Source organism: Atta cephalotes, assembly GCF_000143395.1.
Source record: "Atta cephalotes unplaced genomic scaffold scaffold00016, whole genome shotgun sequence".
Lineage (NCBI taxonomy): Eukaryota > Metazoa > Arthropoda > Insecta > Hymenoptera > Formicidae > Atta > Atta cephalotes.
The window spans coordinates 501,052-507,868 of NW_012130080.1; the positions used below are offsets into that span (position 1 = coordinate 501,052).

General features: G+C 43.4%; 1 protein-coding gene across 1 annotated transcript in view; it reads right to left on the reverse strand.

Annotated features, from left to right (window-relative positions):
* LOC105618389 (homeobox protein homothorax-like) overlaps positions 1–6,817 on the reverse strand; it is a 307,252-nt gene that overhangs the window by 237,976 nt on the left and 62,459 nt on the right. The window lies entirely within an intron of this gene.

Genomic DNA, 6,817 nt, shown 5'->3' on the forward strand with positions numbered 1-6,817 from the left:
CTCTCTCTCTCTCTCTCTCTCTCTCTCTCTCTCTCTCTCTCTCTCTCTCTCTCTCTCTCTCTCTCTCTCTTGTCGTAAAGCGTAAAAGTTCTTCAACCTGGCAATTACTTCGAGACTTATCGACGAACTATTATTGAACGGCTGCACTTTCTCGCAAACTCTTTCGAGAAACCAGAAGAAGGTGATTTCGCCGGAACTTTGCCGGCAGAGGAATCACACTCACCAGCAGCAACAGCGGGAGGGCTCAATAATTATCGCTCGAGAGTTTCGTTTCGGCCACGGCTACTACATGTATTGAACGCGCAAACACATACATACACGTTATATCGACATAGAGAGAGATACGCGATCTCCATTCTATCGTAATGCCAGACTCGCTCCAACCGAAGCAATTAGAAGTACGAGGTAAACACAGAGCAGTGCGTTCTCGAGCGTTCTCGAGCGGAGCCATTCGGCGTTGGTTGGACGCGTTATTTTCTTCTCGCTCGACTGTAAAGGCTGTAATTAAATATTCTGTGGGGCACAACGTGGCCCTTGCCACGAAGGAACGTGCGGTTCTCGTCTAAGAGACTGAAACTACCTCACCTCTCCTCGTCTTCCAAGTTCTCCTATATCGTTTCGCTGATGAAGAAAAGATAGATAGACACGCCGGTAGTTTTGGCACGCACGTGTGTATAGATAGAGAGTTATTCGATGAGACAGTCTCTGTTCGAGAGGGAGAGAAAGAAAGACGGCCCCGGGAATTTAAGTTTCTATAAATCATCTCGGTCTCTCGAAATTCGGACCTGTATTTACGACCCCTCGACCTTAGTCATTGCCTGACCCACGGAACCGCCTTGTCTCATCTGCTCCTTTGTATTTAACTGCGAAACCTTTTAACGACAACTAAGTATTCCAGCGGCCCTGGCCCAGCGTGCCGTTGTTCTCCAGCGGAGAGCTCTGCTCCCGGGATGATTTCTGCGCGAGTGCAGGAACGCGTGATGTCTTCGGCATAAATTATATCGACGGGACTCGTTCGGATTTTGAGCACCATGGGTTTACTACCGGTTCCAGGAACCGTCACTCGTGTCCGTGCCGGACTGAAGAAATTGTTTCTGCCTCGGAACTTCTTTCGGGTCTTCAACGGTACTATAGATCGCTTCGCAATCATCTCACTCGAACATAGATTACTACAGCAACATAGATACGCGATGGGCCCGGTTATTATCGCAAATAAGATGTTTCCTGTTTTTCGATCGAATCGATGAATTATGCAAATGCACACAAAGTGTCATGCATACTATTAGTATCAATTTAATTCATTATTTTCGATTATAATACGAATTTGGATAGATGAGAATAAATCTTAAATAAGAGAAATCTTATATTCGATCAAAGCAGAGTCTTAGTGTTTAAGTATTTCTGTGTGAATACTATATATTGGATTGTCCGGAAAGTTCGGGCCGATTAAAATTTAAATTTTAGTATACATTTATTAAATTAAAATTTTCTGCGTTTCAATTTTCCTTCAACATCGGCACGAACTTTCCGGACAACCATGTATATATATATATATATATATATACACATGTTATTTTCGACTACGATCAGCAATATCTTTTCGAAAATTTGTTTCAAGTTGTTACTTTTGTTATTATGCAATGATAATGTGGATAAAATCGATTAGTTTTCCCATGTCAAAATACTTTTCTATTATTAATTAGTCGGAGAAGAAATCTGACTAACGAGCACAACGGAATAACGAAAGAGTTCAAAATATCCTCTACACCTGCAGCATTTTAGTCAACCCAGTCTACCATGCGGCACGTCCACTGGCAATAACAGGCTTTTCGGTAATGCAAAGAGTAATTAACATTCCTGTTTTAATTACAGCCTCCGCCCGGCAACCCTCTTTATTTTCACCACCCCTTCCGTACCATTAGCCGATGTCGGTTCCGCGCACGTTTGGCGAATTCATACACAGATACATGTGCGCGACATACACGCTCACATTGCACGTTGAGCATAAGCTTGTACCAAAGTTGGAAAATATGTGCATACATGATATACATACATACGTGAGTTCGTAATGCGTACCTTCGACGGAGGACAGCCTAAAGGTTTTTAGCCCGCGGTAGCGAGCTTTACAATTAACGGAATTAATATCGGACGCTCCTATTTATTATGGGCTTTTGATATACGCGCGATACGCACGCGGGTGGGACACAAGTGCATAGGGAGACAGAATCGCGTTTGCGCTACACAGGCGGCCAAAAATCCAAAGCTGGCGTATTCGCGCATCGGTGTACCGGATCCGATCCGGATTTCCGTGTGCGGACACCCGTGTGACCTTGTGTGCATTTGAGCAGGACGTGTGCTCTGCTGCCAGAGCTTGCGTATGCAACGCTCGTCATATCGATTCCCTTCCCCCCTCCCCCCTCCCCCCTCCCCCACTCTCTCTTCTTTCTCTTTCTCTTTCTCTTGCTCTATCGTCGTCTCTCACTCACACATAGCGCTCACCAACCTCGCGTACTCGCGCACACCTTTTGTAGTTGCACGACAAACGCAATACATAGGTACCTACTACCTATACGACGCAACGATATCGCGGAACCGCCGAGTTTCAATTTCCCCGATTTACTCGATATTACACGCGGTTGTCACGCCGTGTATAAACGACCACGAATCAACGACCCGCTAGCATTACGAGAGCGTAACTTTTTGCTTCGAAATCTCTGTGCGCTGCTGTTTGGTGGATACGACTTTGAATTCCGATATCTTGATAGGAGAACCAATGCCACTTTATAACTTAAAAAAAAAAAGAAATATTATAAAATATAAAAATAGAATATAACTATTTTCAAAAGATGACGTATATCTTCCTCGTTGAAATAGACACAATAGATGCATTCGTCATATTATGCCAGTGATGTAATAACAATACATTCATCGATCTTTATATACGCTCTTAAGTTGTTAAGTGTCATTGATGACGTCACAATCGATTTTGTTCCAAAGGTAAACTAATATTCTCTCGGCACCGAGATCGGAACTGGATCACATTCATATATCAATGGTACTCCCAATCTCTTTTGCGGTTCGCTCGCCGAGACGGGATCTCTCCTCTCCGTATCGTTCGTTCCTCGAATCGGAAGGAAACACGGAGTTTCATCTCTCGAGCCCAAGACGTTCGGAGCAGAGGATCGTCCCGATCCTCCAATCATTAATCTCCCGAATCGAATCTCGAGTGCCTCGAGACGATTGGAAAAGGTGGTGGGCTCGACTCTTCTCGCGCAATTCTTCCTCATACTATCTATTCTTTCTTCAGCCTTTTCTTTTTCCCTTTTTTTTGACTTTTTGGATGTCGATGACTCTAATAATTCGTACGACCACGTTTCTCGCGTTGTTCGGCGACATGCCGATAGTCTCCTTGAGAATATTTCGTACAAGTTCAAATCACGAGAAAATCGAACAAAAAACGCAAGGTGAACGGAGAGAATGAAAGAAAGGGATGGGGGCGGGGGGGGGGAGTTCAGAGGGTGAGCAAGAGGGGAAAAGATGAGGGAGAGAAGGGAGAGAAGAGAGAAGGGAGAAGGGAGAAGGGTCGGTCGGTCGGTCGGTCGGTCGGAGGTTCCATTTTGTTTCTCTGCCAGCGTGTGGCGGCGCGATAGCAGCGGCACTCTGTCAGAGCGTGACGTTATCACGACACCCCTTCTACCTAGCCAAGGGGTGCCCCGCACACTCTACCTCCTGCCAACCCTGGTGTGCCGACCTCGGTCCCCTTTTCCGACACCCACTACAGGCCTAGGGTACAACGTGGTGGATCAAGCCAAGGGTTGCCTGACTGGTTGCCGTGCGTTCTCCATCCTTTCTTTCTTCGTTCACATTTGTCTCGTTTCTTCTTATACCTTTACAGGCTTTAAGGTCTCTACCCTCAATAGGAGAGAACACGTGAGACGATAGGAAAGCCGCGAGCGAAGCCGCGATAAGATTGTACAACAAGCCGAAGGAGTTAGAATTTCAGCGTGAAAGCGGGGAAAGCGTTTTTGCATTCTAAGAGTACCCCCGGCCGGTACCTGTCGGTGCGGCACTACTCTATGCGGCTTTCCGGTGCCTGCTGGTGCACGAAACGCGTCACGATACGTGCCCGACACAAGCCTGTCCCGAAACTCGTACTCGTACATCACAAATAGACTTTATGTCTATTCGCAGGACGAAATAATACGGCGCACCGGGATATCGTGTTTACTGTCCGGAAACCTCCAAACTCCCCAACGGAAGTACGATTTCACTCTCGAGCTGGCATTCAACAATGATGTAGTGCTCGGAACGATGCTCGATAAAATGAAAAGAAGATGATACCGAGCATTCATTATCTCGCTCAAAATACATGAATATGTCAGATGCATAAAGCTAAGAATGCGGTCGATTTATATTCTACGAAACAGACTTATAGTTTATTGTTAGCTTATTTTTCGTATACATATTTATATTCGAATGAAAAAAAATCGAAAACATGAAAATGTGATTGGTGGATGTCGTCGACATTAGTGATAGCCGGTCGTGAACATGGGAAAGAGCAGCGACCAGAGAGACAGACAAGAAGAGAGAAAAAGAGAAAAAAATGCGGTCAGACAGAGATGAAAGCAGTAGTGTATGATTTCGGATCGGAGCCAAGAACATTTCAGAGATCCCTCTCGGATCTAACCAGGTATGCAGGCAGCGGGTTGAAAATAAGCAGCGACACGCCATCAACATAGCATCGCATAGCGAAGGGAACCTCACATTTGACTTTTTTGCCAGCTGGCAGCCTGTTATAGCGGCAGATGATCTCCGAGCCGAGTTCCCTCTTCTTCGCTGCGTCCCCCTAGTCTCTGAGTACCACCACCAGCACCACTAGCACCACCAGCACCACTAGCATCACCATCATCGCCATCATCGCCACCATCGCCACCATCGCCACCTCCTCCTCTTCGCTTTCTTCTTCGCTTTCTTATTCTTCCCTTTCCTCTCTTCCTTCTTCATTCCTTTTATTTTGATTCCTTATTTTTTTCACACAGAGAAGAAGGCGACCGAGGCGACTCCCATCAATTCTCAAAGTCTGTGCTCTGTGCTTCCATCTGATCATAAAAACGCGCCACTTTTGTGGCCCTTCGAGGGATAATATCGTCAAGCACACACACACACACACACACACACACGCGCGCGCGCGCGCGCGAAAAATTGGAGAACTGAGAAAAGACGATATATTTATTCGTGAGGAGGCGTGCATGATAGAAAAGTGAATGAAAAAAGTTAAGACACTTAATCAAATAAAAGTAGATATATTTCACGAATATAGAATAAATTGTCAATTTTTTTTAAGTTTCGACACGACGAATCGATTCTTGTCGTCATATCTAATCCCGAAAAGATTTAGTAAGATACAAGATTTCGCATAAAAGTACCTATGCTTGCGACTAGTTCAATGCACGACACCGAACGCAAGGATTCCTTATAAATCGCCAAGACACGCACGGGAGATATTATCCGTTGACACGCGAACACGTCGACGATATCCTAAACCAGATCAGCTGCTCATAAATCCGACTCTTTTTCTCAAGTTAGAAATTGACTATCTAACAAGAAGTAACCGAGAGATATGTATTACAATATGTAGAATTTAAGATTCTATGATTTCCTTCTTTAGATTTCCTAAAACTCATGTCGAGGATTTTTTACTCATGGGTCCGATCATCTTTAGGAAGAGGAGATGGGGCAACATTGGTGATGGGACAAGAGTCCAAGGATTCGATCCATAAGAACAGCATCAAAGATTTCGAAAAAAGTGTTTCTTGTTCCGAGAATTATGTCTATCCACGTCACTTGTTAGTTTTGATTTCAGATCGAAATAATTAATCAGCTTGAGTCGATCATTTAAGCAATTTCATTTTTCTTTTTCTTCACACTCTTTCTCTAGTGCTCTATGATATTAGTTACATTATATATCACCATAGATTCACTCAAATTCTAATTTATTCACAGAGGTAATCCTCGGACGACAGTTTTATCTGTTCCGATCTTGGCATTCGCTCCTTTCATCTGAAACGTTTCTTTTTCTACCTCGCATTTCATTTCTATAAATCTTTCAAAGATCCCGTAATTGTTGATCGACAGGATAATGAAAAAAAGAGATTTTAATGTTATTGTCAACAAAACTGCTTTTTTTGTAAGACATATATTTCGTATTCAAATCATATGCACGGCATATTTCTTTAATGTAATGCATTGTTTAATGTAATGCAATTAGCAAGAGGATACAGATAAAAGTTTCAAAATCAAATATTCTAAAATGCTAGAAAAGTAAGAACAAAACTACTATTTAAAAAATATAGAATATACTTTCAAAAGAACAAAAAACAAAGCGTATAGACATTCAAAAAAATGACAAATGGTGACAAATGTAATCGCGGATATTTATACAAAATGAGATTGCTAGATGAGTGCAAACGAATATGGCTAAGAAAGAACTATGGGAAAAAATAAAAAATCTGCAATCTTTAAATATAAACATGTATAATGATAAATTCGAAATTTTCATTTATAGATAACGGTGCACTAGCGTGGAATGATGCATTCTCATCTAATTCGAAAGAGAGTTTTGTCCGTGGCTATATAGAGCAGCCGGTCGGTACTATCAAGGCTGATTCGCAGAGGTGGTTCTGGAACTGGTGGTTCAGACACTAAGCCTGTAGACGAAGAGAAGCACCTGTGTCCCTGCTCCGCCCCCGGCCGAACCGACGACTAGATCGATGCCAGTTCTCTCCCTTCTCCATTCCAATTTCTCTCTCTCTCTCTC